The 11,835-nt window shown below is 46.0% G+C and overlaps 1 long non-coding RNA gene across 1 annotated transcript in view; it reads left to right on the top strand.

Annotated features, from left to right (window-relative positions):
- The first annotated feature begins 560 nt into the window (after nt 1–560).
- Nucleotides 561–11,835, top strand: part of LOC117975134 (uncharacterized) — a 30,880-nt gene continuing 19,605 nt past the window's right edge. The window contains exons 1-2 of the long non-coding RNA XR_008620275.2: nt 561–790; nt 3,959–3,987. This is a non-coding gene — a long non-coding RNA (uncharacterized LOC117975134). The remainder of the gene's footprint in view (nt 791–3,958; nt 3,988–11,835) is intronic.

Below are 11,835 nucleotides of genomic sequence, written 5' to 3'. Positions count from 1 at the left end.
AAAACACTCAGTACCTATTAGGTGCTCAATAAAGTTTGTTGATGAATTACACAAGTGACAGTAATTTTTTAGTCCCTTTTTTGAGGTTGGGGTGGGGGTGGGGTGGCCATCTACCCTACTCTTCCTTTCAGTACTGACATCTGTGCCCTTGTCAGGTCTTTCCTACTAGATTATAACCTTGCACAGTGCCAGGAACGCAGGGCAGCGCGAGCAGTCAACAGAGGTTTGGTGAATGGATGGATGAGCACATGTGTGATACGTAAATCAGTAGTCTCTGGAGTGTAACATCCTATTTCCGATTAAGCAAGGTGCTCTGGAAACTACAGGAGCATAAGTGGCTGCTGTTGCTGTTCTGCCTCTGGACAAGAGGAATTCATGTCTTCTGGGTGGTGATCCAGCTCCACGATCCTCCAGGGTCCCCTGCCGGCTACTGTGGGGGTGCTGCTGGGAGAGAGGCTCAGCTTGTCGGTGAGGGCAGTCGCTCTTTGCTGCAGGCTGACCCAGAAAACAAACTGGTGCTTTTTGCCCCTCCCAGGTCTGTGGTGGGGAGGAGAAAGCCGCAGGGCACTGAGCCCTATGAACCAGTCCAGTGTCCAGAAAAGGGACGATGGCCAGGCTTCAGGGCTGTGGAACTCGCTGTTCTGGAGGCTGAACCCGGGTCAGCTGCAGAGGGGACTCCTTGGGCTGGGCAGTGGGGAAAGAGAGCAGCCGGGGAAGTGCCCAGGGACAGGAAAGAAGGGGCCCCAAGCTGGCCTCAGCAGCTTTCTGTGCACGCAGTTTCTTCTCTGAGGTAAGCAGTTTGAGCTCATCATAGAGAAGGTCTCAGAAATGAACAGTGCCACAAAAGTCTTGTGAAAGGCTTGTCTGTCATCTGAGGCTAGTGCACAGTGACGCGGTGTGTGGGGTGTGCCCTTGAGAGAAACCGGCTGTGCGGCTGCCCAGCAGCCACTGAGCTGGAGGAATTTGCCGTCAGAAGACCCTAGGGAGGCCGCAGTCTCTCTCCAGCCTGTTTCTCTCCAGGCAAACTAAACCTGTGGGTAACTTGCTTCCAGAGGGCTGTTCCACTCTTTCCTCTCCAAGCTGGAGGTCTCTGGTGGGGGTTTCCTACAGCCCTGCTAAAGGCAGAGAGAAGCGGCGAGGGTGTTCTCTTTGCCCCGTCCACGTACAAAACAGGCCAAGGCTTTGGGCTGTGTGACCTGCAGCCATGTCTCAGAGGGCGCTGGGAGCTCTCCAGGCCTTTCTCCAGCCCCCACATTTGTGTTTAGCTGGAGGCAACCTAAGCCTGCACGGGAAAGTAAACAGTTTCATTGTTTGGGAAGCTTTTATTAATAGTTACAGATTACACTTTCTTTAAAGGCTTTAAAGAAAACAAGGTGTAATCTGTAACCAATTTTTTTTTTTTTTTTGAGACAGAGTCTCACTCTGTTGCCCAAGCTGGAGTGCAGTGGCGCGATCCCGGTTCAAGCAATTCTTTTGCGTCGGCCTCGCAGGTAGCTGGGATTACAGGTGCCCGCCACCATGCCTGGCTAATTTTTTTGTATTTTTAGTAGATACAGGGTTTCACCATGTTGGTCAGGCTGGTCTCAAACTCCTGACATCAAGTGATCCACCCGACTCGGCCTCCCAAAGTGCTGGGATTACAGGCATGAGCCACTGTGCCTGGCTTGTAACTGTCAATGAAAGCTTCTTCCAGCATTAAAAAAAATCTAATTGCATAATATTTTTAAGTTAAAATATTTTTGAATTTAATAATTGTTAATTTTTTTTTTTTTTTGAGATAGAGTTTCGCTCTTGTTGCCCAGGCTGGAGTGCAATGGCACGATCTCGGCTCACTGCAGCCTCCGCCTCCCCAGTTCAAGCAATTCTCCTGCCTCAGCCTCCCCAGTAGCTGGGATTACAGGCATGTGCCACTACACCCAACTAATTTTGTATTTTTAGTAGAGATGGGGTTTCTCCATGTTGGTCAGGCTGGTCTCAAACTCCCGATCTCAGGTGATCGGCCCGCCTCGGCCTCCTAAAGTGCTGGGAATACAGGTGTGAACCACCTCGCCTGGCCTAAATTAAAAAATAATATTTACCCATTGTTTTTGTAAATGACTTTGCAGTAGAAGCCCTTTGGTGGGGACTGTTCTATGCACTATACAAAAGATAAAGTTGGCCAGGTGTGGTGGCTCACTTCTATAATCCCAGCACTTTAGCAAGACAAGGCAGGAGGATTACTTGAGCCCAGGAATTTGAGACCAGCTTGGGCAACATAGGAAGACTGGTCTCTACTAAAAAAAGAAATCAAACAAACAAATTAGCTGGGCATAGTGACGCACACCTGTAGTCCCAGCCAGCTACTTGTGAGGCTGAGGTGGGACAATTGCTTGAGCCCAGGTGTTCAAGACTGCAGTGAGCCCTGATTGTGACAGAGTGAAGCATGAAAAAAAATTTTAAAAAAAGGAAAACGTATAGTTTTGCTTTTTTTTTTTTTTTTTTTTGAGACAAGTCTTGCTCTGTCGCCAGGCTAGAGTCCAGTGGCGAGATCTCGGCTCACTGTGACCTCTGCCTCCCAGGTTTAAGGGATTCTCCTCCTCAGCCTCCAGAGTAGGTAGGTCTACAAGTGCGTGTCACCACGCCCAGCTAATTTTTGTATTTTTTTTTTTTTTTTTTTTTTTTTTTTTAGTAAAGACAGGGTTTCACCATGTTGGCCAGGGTGGTCTCAATCTCTTGACCTCATGATCTGCCTGCCTTGGTCTCCCAAACTGCTGGGATTACAGGCATGAGCCACCGCGCCTGGCCAGTTTTGCTTTCTTTTTCTTTCTTTTTTTGAGACGGAATCTCTCTCTGTCACCCAGGCTGGAGTGCAGTGGTACGATCTCAGCTCACTGCAACCTCCACCTACCAGGTTCAAGCAATTCTCCTGCCTCAGCCTCCCAAGTAGTTGGGATTACAGGCTTACGCCACCACGCCCGGCTAATTTTATGTATTTTTAGTAGAGATGGGGTTTCACAATGTTTGCCAGGCTAGTCTTGAACTCCTGACCTCAAGTGATCCACCCACCTTGGCCTCCCAAAGTGCTAGGATTATAGGCGTGAGCCACTGCGCCCAGCCTGCTTTCTTTTTATATGAAGGATATATTATTCATATTTCAGTAAGTTAACATTTTATTTTATTTTAGAATCAACATTACATATAATTGGAAAATAGTGGGGAAAATCAGTCATAATGTTGTGATGGGAACTAATATAACTTTGTCCATCATCTTTTTTATTATATATATATGTAGATATATGGATTTTTTTTTTTTTGAGACAGGGTCTCACTCTGTCACCCAGGCTGGAGTGCAGTGGCATGATCATCACTCAGTGCAGCCTTGAACTCCTGAGCTCAAGTGATCCTCCTACAAAATTATCCCAAGTAAACTAAATAAGAAGGCTTTCCAGCTGGGCATGGTGGCTCACACCTGTAACCCCAGCACTTTGGGAGGCCAAGGCGGGCGGATCACCTGAGGTCGGGAGTTTGAGACCAGCCCTACCAACATGGAGAAACCCCGTCTCTACTAAAAATACAAAATTAGCTGGGTGTGGTGGCGCATGCCTGTTATCCCAGCTACTTGGGAGGTTGAGGGAGGAGAATCACTTAAACCTGGGAGACGGAGGTTGCGGTAAGCCGAGATCGTGCCATTGCCCTGCAGCCTGGGCTTTCCATGAACTGGGCAATTGTTGGAAACCAAGTGGATGTGGGTTGCTAGCTGATTCCAATATGTGCCTAGGATTAGAATATTGATCTGGATTTTTACATTACTCATCCCTCTTGTTTCATCTGAGCTGCAGTCAGAGATCACTGATTGGTTCACAGCAATAAGCAGGTGAGTCTAAATTGCAGAAAACAAGCTCAAAAACAACTGATAAGACTAGAATCTAGTAACAGGTGTACCACAGTTACTGAAACATATTTTTTTCTCTCTCTCCAGTCTCCCGTTTTTACTAAAGAAAAATCACGGTAAGACCAATTTGCTTTATTATATTCAGTCTGATCATTTGTATAAAGTGCAGCAAGAATAATTATTTTTCACATAGGATTTTTATAATTGACTTTGATGGAACTTTCTTCCATAAAAAGAATCTCAGATAATACCTTTTTAAAAGCCAGGCCTAGCCATGGGTTTGTACTGTCAAACACTTATAGGAGTTGCATAAATTCCTTTCCTCTTGAGGTCCCGAGATAACTTGGGGCTCCTGGGCCTGTCAGAAAGTGACATTCTTTATTTACCACAGGTCAGAAACCCTGTATAAGGACTGTGCAGACAAGGCACATGGCCAGTTTTCCCAAGGGGCTTTATTGCCTCTATAAGTCAAGTTTGATTCCTTAAAGGAAAGAACATCATTCCATTCAAAGCCTTGGTAAAATAACCAGTTTCTCCAATTGTGTCCTGTTGCAAAAGAAAATGTTCTTATTGCACTTATGCAAATAACCATATTGCCATAAGTTAAGAATACTCACAAATAGTGTCCAAATTCTGACAAAATCAGGAAGAAAAACAAATACGCTCCAAATTTTGTTCACAGGTGTTTACTCAATTGTTAGAAGCTGTCAATAGCTCAAAATAAAAGTTTTCTTGACTCCAAAGTCAGCCAATTAGTGCTGAAGTCTATTTCCTTTGGGTTGGGGTCTCCCCAGTATAATCCCCTCATGGTTAGCCAGGAAGACGTTACTGGAAAGGGGTCCCAATCCAGACCTCAAGAGAGTGTTCTTGGACCTCGCTCAAGAAATAATTTAGAGCAAGTCCATAGAGTAAAGTGAAAGAAGTTTATTAAGAAAGTAAAGGAATAGGCTGAGTGCGGTGGCTCACACCTGTAATTCCAGCACTTTGGGAGGCTGAGGCTGGTGGGTCATTTGAGGTCAGGAGTTCGAGACTAGCCTGGCCAACATGGTGAACCCCTGTCTCTACCAAAAATACAAAAATTAGCCAGGCGTGGTGGCAGGCACCTGTAATCTCAGCTACTCTGGAGGCTGAGGCAGGAGAATCTCTTGAACTCAGGAGGTGGAAGTTGCAGTGAGCCAAGATTGCAGCACTGCAATCCAGCCTGGGTGACAGAGCAAGACTCTGTCTTGAAAAAAAAAAAGTAAAGGAATAAAAGAATGGCTACTTCATAGGCAAAGTAGGCAGAGCTACATTTTTATTTAGCATGTTCTTAAAAATATTGTTTGGAGGTTTTCAGCATGAAATGTCGATGTTTAAAATTTCTGCCTCTTACTGTTTCCAAAATGTCAAGATAATAATTAGAGTTAACATGTATTTATTATATTTAATGAACAATTATTATGAAGAACCTACTATGTGCCAGGTCGTGGTCTAGGATCTGAGGACATAGCAGTGAAAAAAACAGAAAGGCTTCCTATCTTCAAGTCTTTGTGGAGCTTACTTTCTAGTGGGGAAAGACAGACAATAAACAAAATAAATAAGTAAATTAAATAATACATTAGTTAGATTGGCTGGGCGCCATGGCTCATGCCTATAATCACAGCACTTTGGGTGGCTGAGGTGGGCAGATCACTTGGGTTCAGGATTCGAGACCAGCCTGGACAACACGGCAAGACCCTGCCACTAAAAAAAAATTATAAAAATTAGCCAGGCTTGGTGGCGTGCACCTGTAGTCCCAGCTACTCAGGAGGCTGAGGTGGGAGGACGACTTGAGCCCAAAAGGTGGAGGTTGCAGTGAGCCAAAATCATGCCACTACACTCCAGCCTGGGCAACAGAGTGATACCCTGTCTCCAAAAAAATAAAGAAAGCAAGAATACGTTGGTTAAATAGTATATAGATGGGGCACATGTGTTTTTTTAAAAAGGTGACCCAGAAACAGAGGATAGAGAGGGCTGGAACTGTCAGGAAAGACCTAACATTTCCAAGGGGACTTTTTGGGTTTTTTTTGATCACGGTCTCACTCCATTGCCCAGGCTGGAGTGCAGCAGCACAATCTCAGCTTGCTGCAGCCTCAACTTACCGGGCTCAAGTGATCCTCCCACCTCATACTCCTGAGTAGCTGAGACTACAGCCATGCACCAGCATGCCCAGTTAATTTTTGTATTTTTTGTAGAGACAGGGTTTCACCATGTTGCCCAGGCTGGTCTCGAACCCTTGGGTTCAAGTGATCCTTCCACCTTGGCCTTCCAAAGTGCTGGGATTACAAGCATGAACCACTGCACCTGGCCCAGGGGGACTTTTAAATGAAGACCTGAAGGTGTTAAGAACATGAGCCATGAGGATATCTTGGTGTAAAAGTGTTCCAGGCAGAACAATGAGCAAGTATGAAGATTCTCAGGGGCAGGAACTTGCAAGGAGGCAAGTAAGCAAAGGGTTGTGTAAAGATGACAGCAGAGAAGTTGAGGCCAGAGTATGGAAGACCTTATAGGCTCTGGCAGAGACTTTGGCTTTTACTCTAAATTGGGAAGTATTGAAGGGTTCGGGGCAGGAGTAACATAATGCAACTTCTGTATAAATAGGCTCACTCTGGATGCTACGTTGAGTAGAGACCATAGGAGAGTATACTTGGAAGCAGGGAAACCAAGAACCTGTTTCATTAATCCAACTAAGAGGCGATGGTGACTTGAACCAGTGCAGTTACGGTGCAGTGCTGAGAAAGGGTATTCCAAGTATCTTTTGAAGGTAAAGCCAAGGCCTTTGGATGGATGGATGGATGACTCCGAGGACTTTGGCCTGAGCAACTAAAGGAGGGAGTTGCCATTAACTGAGATAGTTAATGAGATAAGGAAGACCTTGGAAAGGGCAGGTTTAGGGGTGGAGATCTTTTTATTTTAATTAATTTTTTTCCTGATCACTAGACCACCAGGGATAGGGACAGAGATCAAGAGTTCAGTTTTGGACTGGGCATGGTGGCTGACACCTGTAATGCCAGCACTTTGGGAGGCTGAGGCAGGAGGATTGCTTAAGCCCAGGAGTTCAAGACCAGCCTGGGGAACATAGGAAGACCCCCGTCTCTACAAAATATAAAAAATTAGTCTGGTGTGGTGTTATGCACCTGTAGTCCGAGCTACTTGGGAGGCTGAGGTGGGAGGATCACTTGAGTCTGGAAGTAGAGGCTGCAGAGAGCCATGATTGCGACACTGCACTCCAGCCTGGGTGACAGAGACCTTGTATCAAAAAAAAAGAAACAAAGGTTCAGTTTGGGGCGTGTTAGTCTAAAGATATCTACTTTGTATCCATGTGGACGTGTCCATCAGGCAGGCTGATATATTCCAATAAAGAGTTCAGAGCAGAGGAATGAACTCAAGATATACATTTGGAAATGGCTGATATATAAATGGTATTTTTTAAAGCAAGTTTCATTTAATTTAATTTTATTTTATTTTTGAGATGGAGTCTCGCTCTGTCACCCAGGCTGGAGTGCAGTGGTGCAATCTCTGCTCACTGCAACCTCCACCTCCCGTATTCAAGCAATTCTCTGCCTTAGCCTCCCGAGTAGCTGAGATTACAGGCATCCGCCACCGCACCCAGCTAATTTTTGTATTTTTAGTAGAGATGGGGTTTCATCATCTTGGCCAGGCTGGTCTTGAACTCCTGACCTCATGATCCACCTGCCTCGGCCTTCCAAAGTGCTGGGATTATAGGTGTGAGCCACTGTGCCTGACCCTAAATGGTATTTAAAGCCAAGGAAGTGAGTGTAGGCAGAGAAGGGATTAAGGATTGTGGCCCTGGGCACCCCAAGGTTCAGAGGTTAGGGAACTATATGAATTCATTTAATCCTCACAATAATCTTCTGAGGAAATTGTTATTACTGTAGTGTCATCATTTAATTAGTGATGGGCCAGGCACGGCGGCTCACACCTGTAGTCCCAGCACTTTGGGAGGCCAAGGTGGGCAGATCGCCTGAGGTCAGGAGTTCAAGACCAGCCTGGCCAACATGACGAAACCCCGTCTCTACTAAAAATATAAAAATTAGCTGGGCATGGTGGCGCAAGCCTGTAGTCCCAGCTACTCAGGAGGCTGAGGCAGGAAAATTGCTTGAACCCAGGAGGCGGAGGTTGCAGTGAGCCGAGATTGCACCACTGCAATCCAGCCTAGCAACAGAGTGAGTATCCATCTCAAAAAAAAAAAAAAAAAAAAAAAAAAAGTGATGAAATTGAGGCAAAAAGAGGTTAAATAACTTGCCCAAAGTCATGCAGCCAATAAGTAGCAGAACTGGGATCTGAACCAGCCAGTCTGGCTCAAACCATTGTATATTTCACCTCTAGGCTATAACGGGTTGGCTCTGTTAAATGGCATACTTTGCAAGTAGAGAAATTGAGTTTTAGGTTAAATAATTTGTTAATATTGGTGGTCGGTGGCAGAGCTGAGATATAAACTCTCTCACTGGTTCTTTGTTTTAAGAGATCTCGGCATTTTTGTTTTTTTTGAGACGGAGTTTCACTCTCGTTGCCCAGGCTGGAGTGCAATGGCACCATCTTGGCCTCCTAAAGTGCTGGGATTACAGGCGTGAGCCACCAAACCCGGCCAGATCTCTGCGTTTTTAATTACTCTGCTGTATGATCTGTGCAACGTTTAGTTTTTATTTTCTTTATTTTTGAGACAGAGTTTCACTCTTGTTGCCCAGGCTGGAGTGCAATGGTGCAATCTCGACTCACTGCAACCTCCACCTCCTGGGTTCAAGTAATTCTCCTGCTTCAGCCTCCTGAGTAGCTGGGATTACAGGCACCTGCCACCATGCCCGGCTAATTTTTTGTTTTTGGTTTTTTTGAGACAGAGTCTCACTCTGTTACCCAGGATGGAGTGCAGTGGCGTGACCTCAGCTCGCTGCAACCTCTGCCTCCCAGGTTCAAGTAATTCTCCTGCTTCAGCCTCCTGAGTAGCTGGGATTACAGGTGCCCACCACCATGCCTGGCTAATTTTTTTGTGTGTGTTTTTAGTAGAGACGGGGTTTCACCATGTTGGCTAGGTTGGTCTCGAACTCCTGACCTCAGGCAATCTGCCTGCCTTGGCCTCCCAAAGTGCTGGGATTACAGGTGTGAGCCACTGCACTTGGCGTCTGTGCAACATTTAAATGATGGGTGTACCTGTAGTCTAAACTGCCTGGGAGGCTGAGTGGGGAAGGATGGCTTAAGCCCAGGAGCTAGAGTCCAGTCTGGGCAACATAGCAAGACCCTGCCTCTAGAAATTTTTTTAAAAAAGGCCGGGCACAGTGGTTCATGCCTGTAATCCCAGCACTTTGGGAGGCCAAGGTGGGTGGATTACAAGGTCGGGAGATCGAGACCATCCTGGCTAACACGGTGAAACCCCGTCTCTACTAAAAATACAAAAAATTAGCCGGGCATGGTGGCGGGTGCCTGTAGTCCCAGCTACTTGGGAGGCTGAGGCAGGAGAATGGTGTGAACCTGGGAGGCGGAGCTTGCAGTGAGCTGAGATCGTGCCACTGCACTCCAGCCTGGGTGACAGAGCAAGACTCCATCTTAAAAAAAAAAAAAAAAAGATGGGGATAAAAACCTCCCGCATCTCTCAAATCACCACCCTTAATCAACTACCTTTCCTACCTACACACAAGACAAATTTTCTGGCTTGTCACTGTTATTGGAGAAATGGGATACCAGATCGAGGTGCTAAGTCAGTGTCAGTTCCTGCTCCCCTGCTTCTTCCCCCTCTCCTGGGCAAGAAGTCCATGACTGGACATGATTCCTGACTTCTGAAAGCACAGCTCTTAAGGGTGTTCTGTGGAATGGTTCTCTGTAGCCACCAGCAACTTGCTTTCCTTGCCAGTTTAGTTTCTCCTTCAGCAAAACAAGGGGATTGGGTTGGGACACTGGTTCCCAAGCTTGGCTGTGAATCTGAACTACCTACCCGGACACTGATTAAAGCCTACAGTGCCCACCACAGACCTATTGAATCAGACTCTTCAGGGGTGAGACCCAGGCATGTATACGGTGGCTCTAAAACACCCTTCAATAAGAAGCCCTGGGCTAGATGATCTTGAAGGTCTCTCAGCTCTAATGCACTGTGCTTTGGGGCCTTGTTTTGCACTGTGCTTCCCTGATGTCTTTCTCAGGGCCCAGCACAAAGTGGAACTCTGAACAGAAGGCAGAGAACCTGGGTTCTTATTCCAGCCATGCTAGTAACAGCTCCAAGTTACTTCCACTCTTGGGGCTTCAGTTTCCTTATCTGCAACAAGAGCTGGGGGTATGGGGGTTGCCCTAGATTCCTTCATCCAGCAAGTATTTATTGAGCACCTACTCTGTCAAGCTCTGGGATTCATGGGGTCTGAGTCTTGGTCATGGAATAGGATAACATTGCAAGGGGTAAGGGCTGCTGCCAGGCAACTGGGCCTGGTTTTAATTAAATTAAATTAAATTAAATTATTTAATTTAATTAAAGGCAAGGACATCACAGGTCCTTTTTTTTTTTTTTTCTTGAGACGGAGTCTTGCTCTGTCGCCCAGGCTGGAGTGCAGTGGTGGTGCAATCTCGGCTCACTGCAACCTCCTCCTCCTGGGTTCAAGTGATTCTCCTGCCTCAGTCTCCCGAGTATCTGGGATTGCAGGTGCCCGCCACTACGCCTGTATAATTTTTGTATTTTTAGTAGAGACGGGGTTTCGCCGTGTTGGCCAGGCTGGTCTCGAACTCCTGACCTCGTGATACACCTGCCTTGGCCTCCCAAAGTGCTGGGATTACAGGCATGAGCCACCGCGCCCGGCCCCCCACTGGTCCTCTTTTAGTACCACCATGATGGTTTCCTGTCCCCAAACTCTCTTCCAACCCTTGTTAACCATAGCTAGTCTCCACAGCAACAAACAAACCTCCTGGGTTCAGAAAGGGAACTGTATGTAAAACTGGCTAAATAAAAGTTCTTAGCTTTTCTAGATAATCCCACTAGCCGGTTCTGAGATCTGAGACTAAACTATTCCACACACAATGGCACAACTAGAACCTTGTGGTTCACAGCGTGGCCCACAGATCAGCATTGCATCTGTCACTGACAGCTTGTTAAAACTGGAATCCTAGGCTCCACCCTGGTCCTATTGAATCAGAGACTGCATTTAAAGTGATCCCCAGGTGATTGTATGCACATTACGGTCTGAGAAACACTAAACTAAAAAACTATGAGCTCAGAAAATCTGTGGCAAGAAATGTGTGTGAAACCTATAAGAGGAAATCCATACCACTTCCCCGAGAGACAGCACATAGCGTGTTTCTGGATGGGAATACTCAGTGGGGGGAAGATGACAATTCTCACTCACATGAAATGGATCAAAGTGATTTTTTTTTCTACTGTCATTTTTCTTTTTCTCTATATTTTTCAAAATTGATATATCATGATGGTACATATTGGTACATATTGTGGGGTGTGTGTAGGTCAAATTGATTTTTGAAGTTAATTTGAGAGAATAAATTGGCTGGGCATGGTGGCTCACATCTGTAATCTCAGCACTTTGGAAAGCCAAGACAGGAGGATCCCTTGAGGCCAGGAGTTCAAGACCAGCCTAGGCAACATAGCAAGACTCCATTTCTACAAAAAATTGTTAAAAATTTGCCGGGCTTGATGGGTGCACGCCTATAGTCCTAGCTTCTCAGGAGGCTGAATGAGGAGGATTGCTTGAGCCCAGGAGTTTGAGGCTGCAGTGAGCTATGATAGCGCCACTGCACTCCAGCCTGGGTGACAGAGCAAGACCCTGACTCTAAAAAAAAAATTATAAAATAAACAGACAAGAATAGAGTTTTTTTTTTCTTTTGGAAAATAAATACAATAAGGTAGGATTTCCCCTATCAGATATTATGTTAAGCTGTGTGTAGTGGCTCACACCTATAATCCCAGCACTTTGGGAGGCCGAGGTGGGCAGATCACC

This window comes from Pan paniscus, chromosome 9 (assembly GCF_029289425.2).
Source record: "Pan paniscus chromosome 9, NHGRI_mPanPan1-v2.0_pri, whole genome shotgun sequence".
Taxonomy (NCBI): domain Eukaryota; kingdom Metazoa; phylum Chordata; class Mammalia; order Primates; family Hominidae; genus Pan; species Pan paniscus.
Note: the sequence above shows the minus strand (reverse complement) of the source record. Positions and strands in the feature narration are given on the sequence as shown.